Raw genomic sequence first — 17431 nt, 5'->3', positions numbered from 1 at the left:
AATTGAACTGTCAACCTTCACATCATACAGCTTCTCTTGGCTACTGATAAATCATACATTTATTATACACAAGCCCAAGTTCATAGATGACTTACAACTGTCTGAACGTGGTTCAAGGTGTGTCACAGACACAGAAAGCAAGTATCGCCGCATATACCTGGCTTTTGATGTTAATCAGACCATTTTCAAGACCAGCAACTTTCAACTCTATAAAGATTGATCTGTTTGCCATCATGAGACCAGAACCATTTGGGATCCCTCAGGCGTGAAATCTTTGTGAAATTGGTGTATCAATCAAAAAAATAGAGAGGTAGATACTAGTGAAAGGGTGTAATGAATGAGAGTGACAGAGAGAAAAGGTGTGTGTGTGTGTGTGTGTGTGTGTGTGTGTGTGTGTGTGTGTGTGTGTGTGTGTGTGTGTGTGTGTGTGTGTGTGTGTGTGTGTGTGTGTGTGTGTGTGTGTGTGTGTGTGTGTGTGTGTGTGTGTGTGTGTGTGTGTGTGTGTGCGCGCGCGTGTGTGTGCTTGTGTGCACGCGTGCGCATGTGCGCGTGCGTGCGTGCGTGTGTGTGTGTGTCGGGGGGGGGTCTAATGTACGCCAGCGATTACGATTGTAATGATGCCAGACTTCCACCTTTGAGGAAGGGAGTAGCAGCCACTAGTCCACGCTCACTCCCCTCCAAATATCACTCTACAAAGTCATAGCAGATATGGAAAGCAATAAATAGACACTTGTCACATTTAATAACGTATAATATCATGTGTCATCCTCATTTTCCTACCACCAGTGACAACACTGCAATGTTGTGGATACATGTTTTGTAGGCTACTGTCTGTGCTCTATTGTGATCCGTCCCTATCTTCTCTACTGATAAAATGCGCTGCAGCTTCAGTATCTTCAGAGAGAGAGAGAGAGAGGTCGAATGCGGCACGACAAATAGCTATCTTTTCTCACGCTCCATACTATTATTTCGCTCAAGTTTCCAGACCATTGCTAACTCTGAAGTGACGGAAACGTACCTAAGAGTCCAGTTCTCCCTGTCTGGACATGTGATCAATGCTGACTAATGGTCTGAAAATATAAGACACGCACGCACGCACGCGCACACACACACACACACACACACACACAGAGAAAAGCACAGAAATGAGTCCAAATGAGGCGTGGCACTCCCAACCACCAGCGATACGGTCACCCTCCCTCACCTGCAGCTGTGCTCCTCTCCCTCCATTTGTCATGACGTTGGACGAGCAGGGAGGTGCGGAGGAAGAAGATAGATAACGATGGAGGTATAGTGAGACAAAGAGGATGGTGGAGATGCTGTGAGCAAAAAAGGAAAGAGCAGGAAAAAAGAAAGGGAATTAGAGATAACCAAGACACAGAGAGAGAGAGAGAGTGCCTGAAAATGAATGTATGGCGGGTGGATAATTGCTTCCTTGTCTTTTTCAGATTCCCACTGAAAAGAGGAGGCATAGCTAGTGAGTGACTGAGGTTATCTTCCACACCTTATCTGCTGAGTTGGCACGTTTATATACCACGTTAAAACTTTGAGCATGCGCTCCACAAAATGGCCTACCCTTTACTCCACAACTGTTGTAATTTTGAAAAGGAAAAGAAAGAAATCGCCTGTTTGCAATCTTGCAAATAAAACAAGTCTCTTATCCACACTTGTGTAGGGGCAGTTTTATCAAACCGAGTAAAACATTTTAAGAAAATCTCCTCGCTATGTTGGAGTTATTATATAAGGCGAGAGATAATGATTCATTTCACAGCACTTCATACAGAAGTGGAATATTTCCTCGCCACCCCAAAGCACACAGGCACACAAAGTTAAACATGGGAGAGAGGGCACCACTTATGCCCTATGCTATTGTTCAACAATAAAATAAAACAGAAATAGGCCTAAAAGAAATGTTGCATTGTTAAGTAAGTTGTAGATCGGATATTTTTGACAACTCTGAACATTATACAGTACTAGCCAGGGTTAACCTATAGTTAACTGTTGGACAGTAACCTTCTACAGTGATGTCATGTGCTAGTACTGTATGTGCAAATAAGGGAAGGGAATCGATGTCATGTGAGTGTGTTGGTGGTGCAGACAAAGCTGCTTCATGTGTGGATTTGGCTTATTTTCGTGGCTCGATCGGGAGCTTGAAAAATGAATACCTGGATGTTCTGTCTTCATTTTTCATAAGACGGTGTTTGTTGCAGCTACTCTAGAATACTTAACTACACCACTGGTACTGCATATGATCTGTCTCACAAAGGCATTGCCTTTGGCAATGCAATACTGGTGTTGTGTTGATACAATGCTGGAGTTGGGGTCCCAGGGGATGGCAATTGCCAATTTTTTGAGTGCATCTCAATCCATGCCTGTACCTACTGTACGGTATGTGACATGTGACAAAATTTTTACTATTTTGAAATAGGGCTTGTTGCCATCCCCAAAACAGTGTTAACTTTTCAGCAGGTTTTGAATTAGTCTTATAGTCTTTTGAATGCACACCATTTAGTCTTAGTCCTATTTAGTCTTCTGAAATGGTTTAGTCTTTAGTCTAGTCTTAGTCGACTAAATCTCAAAAACAAAATGAACACTGCTGCAAAGATATAAAGAATGGCGGAGATGATCGTGTTTGTTCCCAAAGCATCAAATTGTATGACCCAGGTGGTATAGTGACATGTTCTCAACATGTTGGCAGGGGCAGTGAGTATATACAGTATTGTGCTCCAGTATGAAGTGCCCCAAAAATAATTGGCAAAAAACTAAGATTTTAATGATAAAATAACATAAATATTGAAAGAATAATGTTAAAATATCGTATTTCTTTCGGTACAATCTTGAAAAATGTGTTTTCATTGTGAAACATGCACGCGACCCCACCCATCATTCAAATCACGTACTGTGGGTGGGCTGTGAGCTGCTCCAGAAAAGGTTGAGAACCACTGCTGTACAGTATACTACGTCACACTTGGTTCTCTATGGTGGTCTCGGCATGTCTTGAACCACAGGTTTGATACCAGCGTGCTCTCTGGCCTGCGTGGCTGTCTGTGCTGGAGAGCCAATTATTTCAGCGTGAACGCTAGTTTAATTGGCCTTGTATGATAGGCTGCAGATCCATTATGTGGCTAATTGCCACCCTATCAGACCAAATGAAACGTGCTATCTCACTCCGGAGTTTGCATCATCACGGCAGATGATATAATTTCCTCGTGAATCATGTGGATAATGAATGGAGATGAGTGGCCTTGGTGATTGAGGGTGGGTGTGTGTGTGCGTGTGTGTGTGGGGGAGGGATGGGTGTGAGTGCATGCGGGGGCATGTAAGATTGTATGTGTGTCTGTGTGTGATAAATGTGTGCATCCAGATGGGAGCATGTGTGCCTACTGCCTAGGCCTACAGTATGCCGGTAAAATTAAATAAGTGTGTGTGTGTGTGTGTGTGTGTGTGTGTGTGTGTGTGTGTGTGTGTGTGTGTGTGTGTGTGTGTGTGTGTGTGTGTGTGTGTGTGTGTGTGTGTGTGTGTGTGTGTGTGTGTGTGTGTGTGTGTGTGTGTGTGTGTGTGTGTGTGTGTGTGTGTGTGATTGATGGAGTGCCATGCGCAACCAAATCCATTACTCAAACTTCTGAGCTGGTTTGACAAAGTAGCCATAGCAACGACCAGTGGAAGTGCTTCATCTGTCTTGGTCATGCAAGGGGTGTGTGTGTGTGTGCGTGTGTGTGTGCGTGTGCGTGTGCGTGCGTGCGCGCAGACTCAAACTATTGTTAGGAAGCTGTATTTTGTTGCGTACGTTGTATGTTAATGCAAATTTGTAGGTGTGTGTGTCCATGTGTGCAAATGGATGAACTCCATTACAGATATATCTTCAGAACACAGTTTGCTGCTATTTGAGAGAGAGAGAGAGAGAGAGAGAGAGAGAGAGAGAGAGAGAGAGAGAGAGAGGGAGAGAGAGGGAGAGAGAAGTGTGGTTAGGACGCACGCACACACACACACACACACACACACCCCAATGTATCTCCACTGTAGTTCTTTACCCACGCTGTTGACATAAGATAAAGGACCGAGCCTAACAAATGCAAAGAAAGGAAAATCCCATTGTCGTCCATTCATACACACGAACAATTACCATCCAAACCAAACGCACTTCTCAAAAGCCAAGAATATGCTCTATTTCCATTGGTTGAACCGTGTACAAGAAAACCCACTTTCATACAGGATTTGTACCTTTCAGGGCCCTGGCGCTGTATGTATTCCACTGATGAAAGGCGAGTGGAGACCCACTACTAGTACATTCTCACACTGCGCACACCCTGGCCCATGTGCGGTAGACGAGGCAGTCATTATGCTGCTCATTGGAGCAGCAATATCTCTAGCTACTTGGGGACACTGTGTGCCTGAGCGTAGCCGGCCAGCCTGCCTACCAGCTTGTCCGTCTGTCTGCCGGTTGATCTAGCTGCCTGCGCGGCCGTAACCCCCCACGTGTCTGCGACTCCTGCGTCGCTGCCTGTTAGGAGGCCTGTCTGCATGGCCGCCTGCTTGCTTGTCATGTTATGCCTGTCTATCAGCCTGTCTGTGTATGTCCCCTCCTCCTGGCTACATATGGCTATGCAGCCATGTACAGTATTACAGTTGGGTGCCACCGATATTGTCCCTTATCATTTGACCCATTTAGGCCTGACCTCAAAATTTTAAAAAATCCTTCTAAATCCTCCAGTTTTCTGAAATAAATATTTTCACGATTTTTCAAAAATAGCAGACCTACAAAGCTCGTAGCGCGCCACTCGGTGGCGCGCTATGAGCTTGTAGATCTGCTATTTTTCAATAGCTAAATTATAACAATGTTTAAAACACCAAAAGGGGTTCCCGCCCAAAATGGGTTAACTGTCCTTTTGCGCAGATCACGCAAACCTCAGCAAAAAGAAAAGGACAATATCGATGGCCTCCAACTGTACAGTATTATGTGCGTCTACAGTAAAAAAGGAACTCTGAGAGTGTGCAAATGTAACCAAATGGACCCTCACCTCACGTGTGCATTTGGATCCAATCCAAATTTATTTATAAAGCACATTTTAAAACAACAGAGTTGATCAAAGTGCTATACAGTAGTATGCTTATAGCAACAAATACAAATATAATGCAATGCAAATAAACACACAATACAATCAAACAAGTCCAAATCTCAATCAATGTTACATTTGTACAGTGTACAGCAGGGTTTTACTGTGTAATATACTGTACAGCGTGAGCGTTGATGCACATCACACGCCATGTGCCTGTGAATTAGCTTATCCGCATGGGTCTTTGCATTTTCTTGTGCTTGCGTCGGCATCTGTGTGCTTTCTCATGTGTGCGCACGAGGAGAGGTACAAGCTCTACCCTAGAGACCGAGGATCCAGGCATGGCAGATAATCGGAGCGTCTCTGGAAGATTACTGGGCCTTGTCCTCCAGCCGTCCGCCTTTCACTTGCCTCCTCCCCGTCTCGTCCTCCATCCGTCCCTCTGTCCGTCCGTCGATTGTCCTCCCTGCCTTAGAACTAGGTCAGAGCTGTAGGTGGAAGGCTGTCGGAGCAATTAAAACGAACTTCCCTATAGCTCTCCATCCCTGTCACCTTTTTGATCCCTCCCTCCTCTCCTCCCCTTTTTCTTCTTCTCCTTTAAGCTGCTGTTCTCCTTTCAGCTGATGTTCTTCCCAATTTGTGCTGTATTGCTATATTGACCTTGACCTTGACCGACAACCAGTGGTGGACAGTAACGAAGTATATTAACTTACTTCGTATTTTTCGGTATACTTATGACTTCACAATTCCGCTACATACAAATGTTGTATTTTAAATGTTGAGGGGGAACCTCTCTTCTCATCCCTTCCCTTCCCTGCCTTTCTGCCCTGGTCTGCCTGTCCATCAACAACGCATACTTTAAGACAGAGATGTTACAGAGAGAGCTGAGAAACTATCTGTCGGTTTTGAGGGGGAGCGAGTGGGGGTTTGTCCTGACAACCAACCCAAATTACGGTAAGTCTATTGAACAAGCACTCTGCTTTTATTTCTCCATTGTACGAATCCTTTTTTTGTACTGAGCTTAATTGGTTTTGGCAGCTTCGGAAAAAAACAAACACAAAAACACCACTGTGCCATAATGAGCGAACTCAGTGGAAGGAGTTGGAACAGTGTCGGAATATTGCTTCAGCAGCATTTACACTCAGCGTTGAATAGGAGTAGGGGGTTTCTTTCCAGTGTCGCTGTCGAGTGGAAACCGTGTATGTCCAAAACTGTTACTTTTCAGAAAATGGGAAACTGTTCCATTGGTTCCGATGTAATTATTATTTAGTCACAAGCTCTTGTTAATACTTTTCATTGTTTTAAAAAAAACGTTCACTTTCACGCGTGTACACACACACACACACACACACACACACACACACACACACACACACACACACACACACACACACACACACACACACACACACACACACACACACACATTTATAAGCTCACAACATGGGACGTTTTGTGAGCTTCTAGATCAGCTATTTTTACTACTTACAGTATGTGTGACACTGTAGTACGACGAAGAGTAGGGCATTCATTTACGGGGGGAAAAACATACAAAGTTGAAAGATGGAGATACGAGTTTTCTGCTTGACATCAATGATAGACAGAGTGTTAGAGAAGGTGTGTGTGTTTGACATGCAAAAAACCCAAAATATTGCTCAATCAGCAAGTTGGTACAACTGATCATTCAATCTGTCGTGACAATCTGTCAATTAATGAATCTGACAAATGAGTGACTGGATTAATGAATGAACAAGCTGTCGATCCAATGACTGAATACTGCAGATCATGGTCTTGATCGTTAAAAGAAACCAGCCAGTTGTACTGTAAGTGCTGTAATAGGATTACAGCCAGTCTTGGCCCTGATCTGTCCGAATTCCTTCACCCCAGAGACACTTAACTAAATGAGGATTAACTAATCAAACTAAAATTAACATGACTGGAAACTGTGCGGCAAAGTACTCACTGCATCTGCAGCTTAAACTAAGTCAATTGTTTATCCGCCGGGACCGAGGTTACATTTAAAAAAATAGAAGGATAAAGTGGTTTAAATATAGCTAATAGAAGTGCTTTTAGTTAAATTAAAAGCACTTCCCATTAAAACAGACTTTAATTCACTGAGTTTTTGCCCTCCCCCTATGCTGTGCTAATCCAGGCCCAATACCACCCCCCACCACCACCAACACCATGCAGCAGCCTGGCAACCACAGCCCTACATTATTAGCAAATGCACTTTGAAAAATAATAATACCCTTTCTACCTTGGCAGAGTATCTCTCTCTCTCTCTCTCTCTCTCTCTCTCTCTCTCTCTCTCTCTCTCTCTCTCTCTCTCTCTCTCTTCCATGTCCCTCCATTTCCCTCTCTTTCAACCTCTCTTAATGCATTACTGGCACTATTCCCCCTGACATGTTCTGTCTCTTATCAAGTTTGTGCGTGTGTGCTGGTGTGTGCGTGCGTATATGTGCGTGCACTGCAAGCGAGGGTTCTGAATATCATGTGTCATGTTGGGAACATGCTTCTGAGCTCCAGCCCTAATGGTAATTGAGGCTATTAGGCCTCAGGGGGGACAACATCAGCGAGTCTGAGAGAGCGTCACATGGCTAATGAGCAGAGCAAAATGAGACATTGTTTCTAGTGAGCGCGGCTGCTCAGATGAGCAGGTGAGATTGTATGTGCCAGCTCGGATCATGACACGTCATGACCCATGTTCAGTATAATTAGTTTTTTCAGTGGTTAAAATTAGAGCGTTTTTGTGGTGCTGATTAGAACATTGTGCAAGAGATTGTTGTTCGCAGGTCTGCCACTAACAAGCATCCCGATGTAATGTGTGCTTGTAACTTTGCAAGTCTGTTATTTTCAAAGGCTTAAGTCGTTAAGTAAAATAAAGTTCAGTGCATGTGTGTGTGTTTTATATTTACATGTTTGCTTGTTCATAAGCAATAACTAAGATATACCATACATGAACATAATATGTTCATGTATGGTTTTTAATGTCTAATATGTGGAGACATTAAAAACTACTCCAAGCACAATTTGTTGTCAATAGAAATTATCATCAGTTTACGCATAATTACATAAGACTTCCCTCAGTACTGTACTGTTTCTTCCAATGGCAAGCACTCTGTAAAAAGAAAGGAGAGAATGTGGATTTCTCACAACCATCCACACCGAGTGAGACCTGTCTTGAGTGAAATATTATTATTTGGAGTATCGGTGGCTCAACTTATGCAAATCCTGTAACTTCAGCTTTATAGATACTCAAATACAATAGCCATGGCAATGTCTCGCAAATGATTGGCCCGGGCCCAATTAGCAATCAGTGGTATTTAACACCACAAAGTAGATAGTGTACCTTCAGAAATAGTTGGTGGATATTACAGTGATCGCCACACACTGTATTGAGATGTGTCAAAGCCACTCGCTCCCATCCGTATTGTCCTCTATAATGAATTTCTACTCTTGTCACCATGGAGATTGAGCAAGTACATCAAAGATCTCCACTCGTTCATTGTTCCCCCTCTCTGTGCGAGTGTGCGTGGAGTGAACCACTGTGGTTACAGTACTTCACTACAGTCTGTTCATTACTCTGCTTTCTGCTCTCATTCTCTTTCTTTTTTCCTTCATGGCAGTTCTCCATTCATTCTCCATTCATCATTCTCCTTTCATTCCTACTTAGATGCTTCTCTCTCTCTCTCTCCCTCGTCTGCTTGCTGATGCTGCCATTTTTCTTTTCGTGAAACTCCATTTAGGATTTGAATGGAATAAATCCCTCTCCCTACCCAAGACCTCGCTACTCTGTCTTGTCTTTCCTCCCCACCTCCCTCTTTCGTCCCACCCATTTCCCCCACGATTTCCCTACTTTATCTTGCTCAACTTAGTTATTTCTCGCCATCTCTCACTCTTTCTCAGACACACTGCTTACATTTTAAGTCCTGATCAATAACTGGGAACTGCATGGGGCTGGGTTCCGATCAGCTGTGATGGATGGTGTGGCATGGTGCCGCACTCTTCATGTCACAGCTACTTCTTAATCCAACTCAGAGGTCAGTGGGGACCAGGATATTCCCCCATGCTCTGGACAAACAAACAGATCAGTTGAAAGGCTAGTTGACAGACAGGGACAGTGCTGATCAAAAAAGACTCATTAACATCTCAATATGGTGCCGCACAGATAAGACGTCGCCAGCCACCACTGACATGGGCTGTCCGTCTGTCAGATGTGCCGCCTCAGGCAATTATGATGCCGATATTTCTCGTACATTTGTTTGTTTTATCTTTAGGTTTAGTTTTAGTTTAGTTATCTTTGGGGGCTTTTCTCCCTTTATTGCAATGTGGAGATTAGACCGTAAAGTAAAAAGGTACGCTCCTCTGAGTGCAGATCCCCGAGCCAGGGCCAGCAAAATTGGGACTGCGGTCAATCTGCTAAATCTGACTGATACATCTCGATCACATGACTACAAAGATAAGGTGTGGGTGAGTTTTAGGCAAAAACTGTATTTTGAAGACAACATGAAATGGCTGAATATCTAGTCTGGCACAAATGGCTGTGGCCTATATGTGGAGTCGTGTCATGATCATGATTGAGCATAGGTACAAAAAGTCTTTCTTTATTGAGCAATCTGACAACGTTTCGAAGATCAAATAGATATAAATCCATAATTTATTCTGACCCCTCCCCGAAAAGGCCCATTTGTCCTAACCTTATCCATAATTTATACATTATGGATAATTATTATAGTCTTAGATGGTTCTTCATCTTCGACTTTCCAAACAAAATGAAAATGTTTGAAAATAGATCTAAAAGTATGGAATCACACATTTCCCGTCAGTTGGTGTGTCGGGCACCATATATGGTGGTCGGGGTGAGAGAGCACGTGACATCACGTGACATCATCAGGGATGGAGCATGTGACATCACATGACATCATCAGGGATGGAGCATGTGACATCACGTGACATCATCAGGGATGGAGCATGTGACATCACGTGACATCATCAGGGATGGAGCATGTGACATCACGTGACATCATCAGGGATGGAGCATGTGACATCACGTGACATCTTCAGGGATGGAGCATGTGACATCACGTGACATCAGGGATGGAGCATGTGACATCACGTGACATCATCAGGGATGGAGCATGTGACATCACTTGACATCATCAGGGATGGAGCATGTGACATCACGTGACATCATCAGGGATGGAGCATGTGACATCACGTGACATCATCAGGGATGGAGCATGTGACATCACGTGACATCATCAGGGATGGAGCATGTGACATCATTTGACATCATCAGGGATGGAGCATGTGACATCACGTGACATCATCAGGGATGGAGCATGTGACATCACGTGACATCATCAGGGATGGAGCATGTGACATCACGTGACATCATCAGGGATGGAGCATGTGACAGCACGTGACATCATCAGGGATGGAGATCAATATTAAGCCCATATATGGAGATCCCTGATATCTCTGAGATATATCTGAGATCCCCAGCAACTCTACATCTGACCTCAAACCTCAAAACCTTAGATCTCCTGATCTGTTCTGACATGTTGATCCTTCCCCATCCATCCTTCCTCTGCGATGTCTCCCTTTTGACTGATACCTGTCCATTTAAACCACTTTAGACGGGCCTGCCCCAAAGTTATTAGTGCAGCCGTACCCGGCAGCAGGCGAAAACTACAGTTCTTAACAGGCCCGAAAATTAAGAACTTACCCATAAAAATGTTCAGGTCAGGATACCAAATGTATCCAATTAGGAGAGAACTCATACAAGATGATGAATGGATTCTCTCTCTGGATTGGATGAAATTGGTGACCCACTTGAACATGTATTCTCTACTTATTAGTTGGAGAGATACTGAGACCTCTGTTATTGAACAACTACAATAGCAATGATTACTATCAAAATATAGAGCTTAATAAAACATTAGTTTTATACATTAAAGATGTGTAAAATATAATGAGTCCGATTCTGGATTGATCTGTATAGGCGCCGGCGGCACGCAGCTGTCAGTGTGTCTCTCTGATGGTTCTAAGATCCGTCTGTTTTGTTTTAAGATTATGCTGCTGCTTATCCTATTAAAATGTATCTGGCATGAGCTGTATTGATTTGTAATTTTGTATGATTTTTAAAAAAAAATCATTTGTATCTAGAAAAAGAAAGTGGCCCAATTTCACCCAATTGAAAGTAATAAAACCTGTCAAGATGGCGCCGCCATGACATATTGCGAGCTTGAATATCTGCTACTTTGCAACGTGATGCGCAACCAGACTTCCCTCATGCATCTCTTTAAATGAAATCTCTAATTGAAATGATGCAAAATGTCAATGATCAGAAAGTGTCATACTTGGCCTGGGCCGTGGCTCAGCGGTCCAGGCACCTTTGCCCAGTATCGTCCAAGTCTGGCATTGTGCCGCGGGCTCGACTCCCGATCCCGACGGCCTTTACTGCATCTCTCATCAGCTCTCTCCCCCATTTCCTGTCAGCCTACTGTCTGTCCCTCTATAAAAATAAAAAATAAAATAAAGGCGAAAGCCGCAAAATAAATCATTTAAGAAAGTGTCATACTTGACCATATTCACCCTATTTAGATAGGCCTATTTTAACTGGCAGAAGTAAATGCGGTCTTGGGGGTGCACTTCTACAGAAAAAGTGCCCTTCTGGGCACAGGTCTCCACCAGGAGGATAGGACTGTGTGAGATGTTTAGGAGTAATATTATAAACATGTTTGCCTTTGATGGCAATTGGATGATTTGAGGCATTTTGTTCCAAAAATGTGTTTTGCAAAAATCAACCTGTTGGTGGCGCTATAACAGGCCAATGTGAAAAGGGTGGGATATATTCCTCAGCCCAGTAAGAAAATGTGTGAAAGATTTCACGTAAATTGTATGCTGCGTTCATGATTTGAGGCTTTTGTTCAAAACGGGGCAATCTTGCAAACTGTGAAAGCCAATTATAGCCAATTATGATGGAATATGAAATATCGGACAGATCCGACTTGAGCACATGACCATAGAGATACTGTGTAATGATTTGTGAGATTTTTGGACAGAATCTGGAGGAGTAATATCAAAAAATGTGTTTTACAAAAGTCGGCCTCCTGGTGGCGCTATAAAAGGCAGATGCGGAAAATGCAGGTCAAAGGTTTGTCCTTGGCCTCTAGGGAGTGTGCATGCAACGTTTCACGCAGATCGGTGCCGTTTTAGGTAAAACATGTGAAAAGCTGCCTCATGGTGGCGCTATAACAGGCCGTTCTGGAAAATGCGGGGCAGAGGTTCATCGTTGGCATCCAGGGAGTGTGTGTGCAAAGTTTGGCATCGACCGGGTTAACGGTGCCGGAGATTAGCTGTACACAGACGGACGGAAGGAAGGACGGACGGACGGACGGACGGACACACACACACACGGACGGACGGACACACACACACACACAGGCGGAGTGCAAAACATACTCTCTCCCCATGCCTTCGGCCTGGTGGAGACAAATATAAGCCGATTAGAAACATTTGGGGTAGACGTTCATCCTTGGCCTACTGGGCGTGTGTGTACAATTTTCATGTCGATCAGGCCAGCGGTGTCCAAGATTGGCTGCTCACAGACAGACGGACGAATAGGGCCACAAACATAATCTTGTGCTGCCCTGGCGGAGACAATAAATGCATAAATGGCTGGGTTTCCCAAAGAAATGTTGTGTTGCACGTAGCTTGAACACACCCCTCTAGGCCGCGAACAGAAGCCTGTGTGAGGCCTAATTGGCTGCATGGCAGCCAATCAGACACTATGTCCTTTTTTGGGAAACACGTCCGTCAAACACAACAACATAGAAATAGACAACCTAGACTAGAGTACAGCCATACCAGCCAGTCCTCATTGCGCATGTGTAATGACATTCTTGGATGCAGGCGCAGGTTTCAAGGATGTTTAATAAATCCAGGCAAAGGTACAAGGGAATAGGCAAAAGTCGTAGTCAAAGGCAAAGTTAGAATAAGCAACAAACACTGACATAAGCTACAAACGGACGGGACCGTGTAGAGTGGCTAGTGTCTAGTGCAGGCAAACAATACTGACTGAAGTGGAGTGGCAGAGGGGGTGATTATATAGGTGTGGACTAATGAGGAGCAGGTGTGTATAGTTAGTAGGTTGGAGATGATGATCTCTGGAAAGAGTGCATGGGCGTGGTCCTGACAGTACCCCCCCCCCTGACGCGCGGCACTAGCCGCAGGACGAGCACGGCCTGGAGGCCGACCCCGAGGGCATGGAGCGGGTCGATCGGGGCGCCGCTGGTGGAAGTCCCGGATAAGGTTCGGATCCAGAACATCAGCAGCCGGAACCCAACAACGCTCCTCAGGACCGAACCCCTCCCAGTCCACCAAATACTGGAGCCGACCCCCACGACGCCTGGAGTCCAGGAGGGTCCTGACAGCATGTAAGGCCTCCTGCATGAATACATTTAGAAGCAAATCTGTTTCCCTAAAGCCTCTTTAGGCTACACACACCTGTCGACATGTGGCAGTAGTAAAACCATTCGCGGAGAAATGTTTAGGCCTACTTCAGCATCAAAGCAATTAAATTGCCTTTATACAGTACAGTATGTGTATATGTGTGTATATATATATATATATATAGTATATATATATATATATATATATATATATATATATATATATAATTGTTTTAAGAGTGAAGAGAGTCTACTGTCCAGCAGTCCAAATATTATTAAATTAAATTTCAGAGGCGAAGTGATGTCGGCAAGGTAAATGTAGGCCTATTTGAAAACACTACTGTCCCATTGTGCAAGTGAATTAAATTGAATAACATTCGATTGTGGGTTAATAATAAATATAGGCCTAGACAAGGAGGTTAAATGGGAGGCTATTGTGCAGTCAAAGTTACCAATACAAGCTAGTTAATTCAGCTTTTATTGACCGGTCAGGCCAGTATGGCAGGCCTCAGGCCTACCATAGGCCTCAGGCCTACCATACTAGGCCTCAGGCCTACCATTGCATGGCACATTTATGCACGGAATATCTATGTTCACAGTGAAGGGGGGTGTTGTTGAGAAGAACCACATGCATACTCACTATGCATATTTCATTTGGAAAACCCAGCCATTGCCTCTTCAATGGCCACTTACAATTAAAATGACCAAGAATCAAGGTTTATTTGTGACTGGAGGTACAAGCAGTGAAATGCAAGTAGTTTTCATAGGCTGGGTGATGTCTCAAGTTCAACCAAGATAATGTTATAAGTATAGCCCTGTAGGGCATGTGAACCATTCACCCCCGCCTCACACCGGGGTGAGAGAGACACTTTCTTCAATGTGATTGGACATTCCTCACCCTGGGGTGAGAGATACACTTTCTTCAATGTGATTGGACATTCCTCACAGTAACCACTAACCACAGTACCACACAGACTGTTACTCAGAGATGATTTCACCATGGCATTCATTTTACAACAATGTAATTATGATCTCCCTATTCTCCAGGGGCTTAGATCTGCTTGTGTGTGTGTGTGTGTGTGTGTGTGTGTGTGTGTGTGTGTGTGTGTGTGTGTGTGTGTGTGTGTGTGTGTGTGCGTGTGCGTGTGCGTGTGCGTGTGCGTGTGCGCGTGCGTGCGTGCGTGCGTGCGTGCGTGCGTGCGTGCAAGCTGGACATGTATCCACCTGTATTGGCGGAGCATTGTGGCCTGTCTTACCCAGCAGCTGTAATTGAAAGATCACCACTTTGATCCCTGTGCCAGCCAGCCACAATACATTGGTTCCCTTGCCTGCTCATGTGTGGAATAATTACTTTATTCATTGTTATGTGAATGCCTTTCTGTTCTTGCTATCACGTGTATTAGACTAACCGATGAGTGTAATGCTGTGCATGCAGTGTCATTCATCCTTCGCCTTATATATTCTCTAAATCTTATTTCTTTTAGAATCAAGGTGCCACTTCAAGCTAGCCTGGTTTGTATTGGTATGAAGTACAGCTTGTGTCTGTGACACAAAAGCTTCCCCCTTTTCTAAGGATGGTCTGGTCTCTCTTTCGGCAGAGAACTACTTGAGTCGTGTTTAATACACTTCTCTTGTGCGCTCATGTAATATACTTCGAACTCAGAAATACTTAAGTGTCTCTGACTGCAACATCCGGATTGATCCAAAATTCCTTGACAAATGGTACCATTATGCATAGGTGTGATCAGCCACGTGAAACCAGGTTCTGTTACAGCACTCTAAAAAAGCCATTACCTGCAGAATTTGGCTATTTGTCCCGACTCTGATCAATAAGTACAATAAGCCTATCTCACAGAATTTCCCCGCCCCCCTTAATACGCCCCCCTTTCGGGGTTAGTGGTGATAGCGTGACGTCACTCCATAGACGCTTCATGTTAACAGAGGTAATTTAAGAAGTCTACAACTTTTGTTTTCTCAAGGTAAGGTTTGTTCTATCTGTTCGAGCTGATTTACCATATTGTTTGCTTCATAATAATATTGGTCTGTCACATTTTTACATTAGAAAATGTACTTAGATTCTCCAGAGAAAAAAACGTGTAAATGCCCATGTTAAAGTCACCAGTATTTACCGGAAGTGGGCGTGAAAAACGGGCTGTGAGATAGGCCTATTTGCTACTGCATGTGTTGAGCTGCAAAGGTGGGTTCTACTACTGTCTCCTTGGTGAATACAGAGGATCATTCCACTGCTGTTTCCCAGACAACCACCAAGTTGGTTTGAAAGCTTTTTCTTCTTCTTTTTAAGCACATAAAGAGTTAAGAAACTAGAAAAAATGTAAGGTGGGTTTTTGTGGATCCTATTTTGTAGAATAAAACATACATATTATTTTAAAAATACCAGTAATACATTCAAGAGATAAGCATAAATTCAAACATGCACACAATACATACATGCATATATACTGCATACATAATAACCACCTACCCACGTGCGTACAAACCTACACACATAACCAAATCCACGCATACATGTACATACTGTATAGTGTAGACCCATTTATCTACTGATTTTTGGATATGAGCATTTGCAAAATTGCAGGGGGCCAAATCTCAAGCGTTTCAAATATGTGCATGTATGTTTCTGTGCGTGTGACTGTCTTGTTTCTGTGTGCCCTTGACAGCACACATTCACATCGTTCGATACATGCAGCACGCTTGACTCAAACTAGCACTTTTCAGAGGAAGGCAGATGCAGTGAGACAGAGAAATACACTGATATTACAGTATGCAAGTGTTTCATCGATCTGTACAGTATTGAATTGCTAGGCAGAGGCAGAGGCAGAGAGGTTGGCTGGCTGGTCTTGTCTCAGAAGACAGAAATAAAAGCGGGGGTGGACCAATAGCAACAGAACAGCTCCAGATGTAACCCTGGTCCTGGGTGAACATCAAGGATATCTACTGTACTTCTCAAGGCCTCCAGGCTTGTTCATGCAGCCCACTGGCCATGTAATTATTCCTCACACATGACTGCACGCACCTTGGACGAACTGTAGTTATTGTATTTGTATTTGTGTGCGTACGTGTGCACACACGTCTGTCGTTTGGGGTGAAGGGGCTGTCGGTATATAATGGTTATTTGTGTGTGTTCATGCACATAAGTGTGTACAGTATTATGTGTAATTAGGGAGATATTCGCAGCCTGTGTGTGTACTTGTTTTACTATAGCAATAAAGTACTGTATGAGTATAGTAGAATCTGAATTTAGGGGTTAGGTTTGGGGTTAGTGGTTAATGTCAGGGTCAGATATGTTGATGCTACGGTTAGTGAAAGAGTGTGCTAGCAGTCCCTATTCTCGGCATGTCCTTCATAATGGTGAACATTGTGGCGAAAATGTAGATATAAAGTACAAGCTCACATTTTTGACACGTAATCTTGTAAATCAGTTTTACTCTGCATTTTCAGTGCAGAGATTTGAAGTAGAATGGAGTCTAGAGTCTAGAGTCCACTGGGGGACCCCGGTCAATGTAGTATAGGGTTTAAGTTAAGTCAAAATGTTTGAGAATAGTATAGCTGTGTGTGCGTGCGAGCGTGCGCACGTGCGAGAGAGCGTAATGCAATCGAGGGTATCAGCTAAATCACCACCTGTGTCCATTTCACCAATCAATCGTGTTTTGGATACTGTAGCAGCCCGCCAGATATTTCCACTGGCAAAAGATCAATAGTGGGATTGAGTGATTGAGCACAACTAATCCAATTGACTTTTTTTCCATTCGACTGAGATTTATTCGGTGGCCTCAATTTGTTTTCCCTTGCTTTCTGTAATTTAAAGTTGGCTAAGATGAATGCAGAATGACAGATAGAAAGAGAGGGTATTAGTCTCCTTAGAGCGCTGCACTTCCACTTAAGTTGATTGTGATCACTGGC

This window comes from Electrona antarctica (genome assembly GCF_951216825.1).
Source record: "Electrona antarctica genome assembly, chromosome: 22".
NCBI classification, from domain to species: Eukaryota; Metazoa; Chordata; class Actinopteri; order Myctophiformes; family Myctophidae; genus Electrona; species Electrona antarctica.
This window is presented reverse-complemented; position numbering follows the sequence as displayed.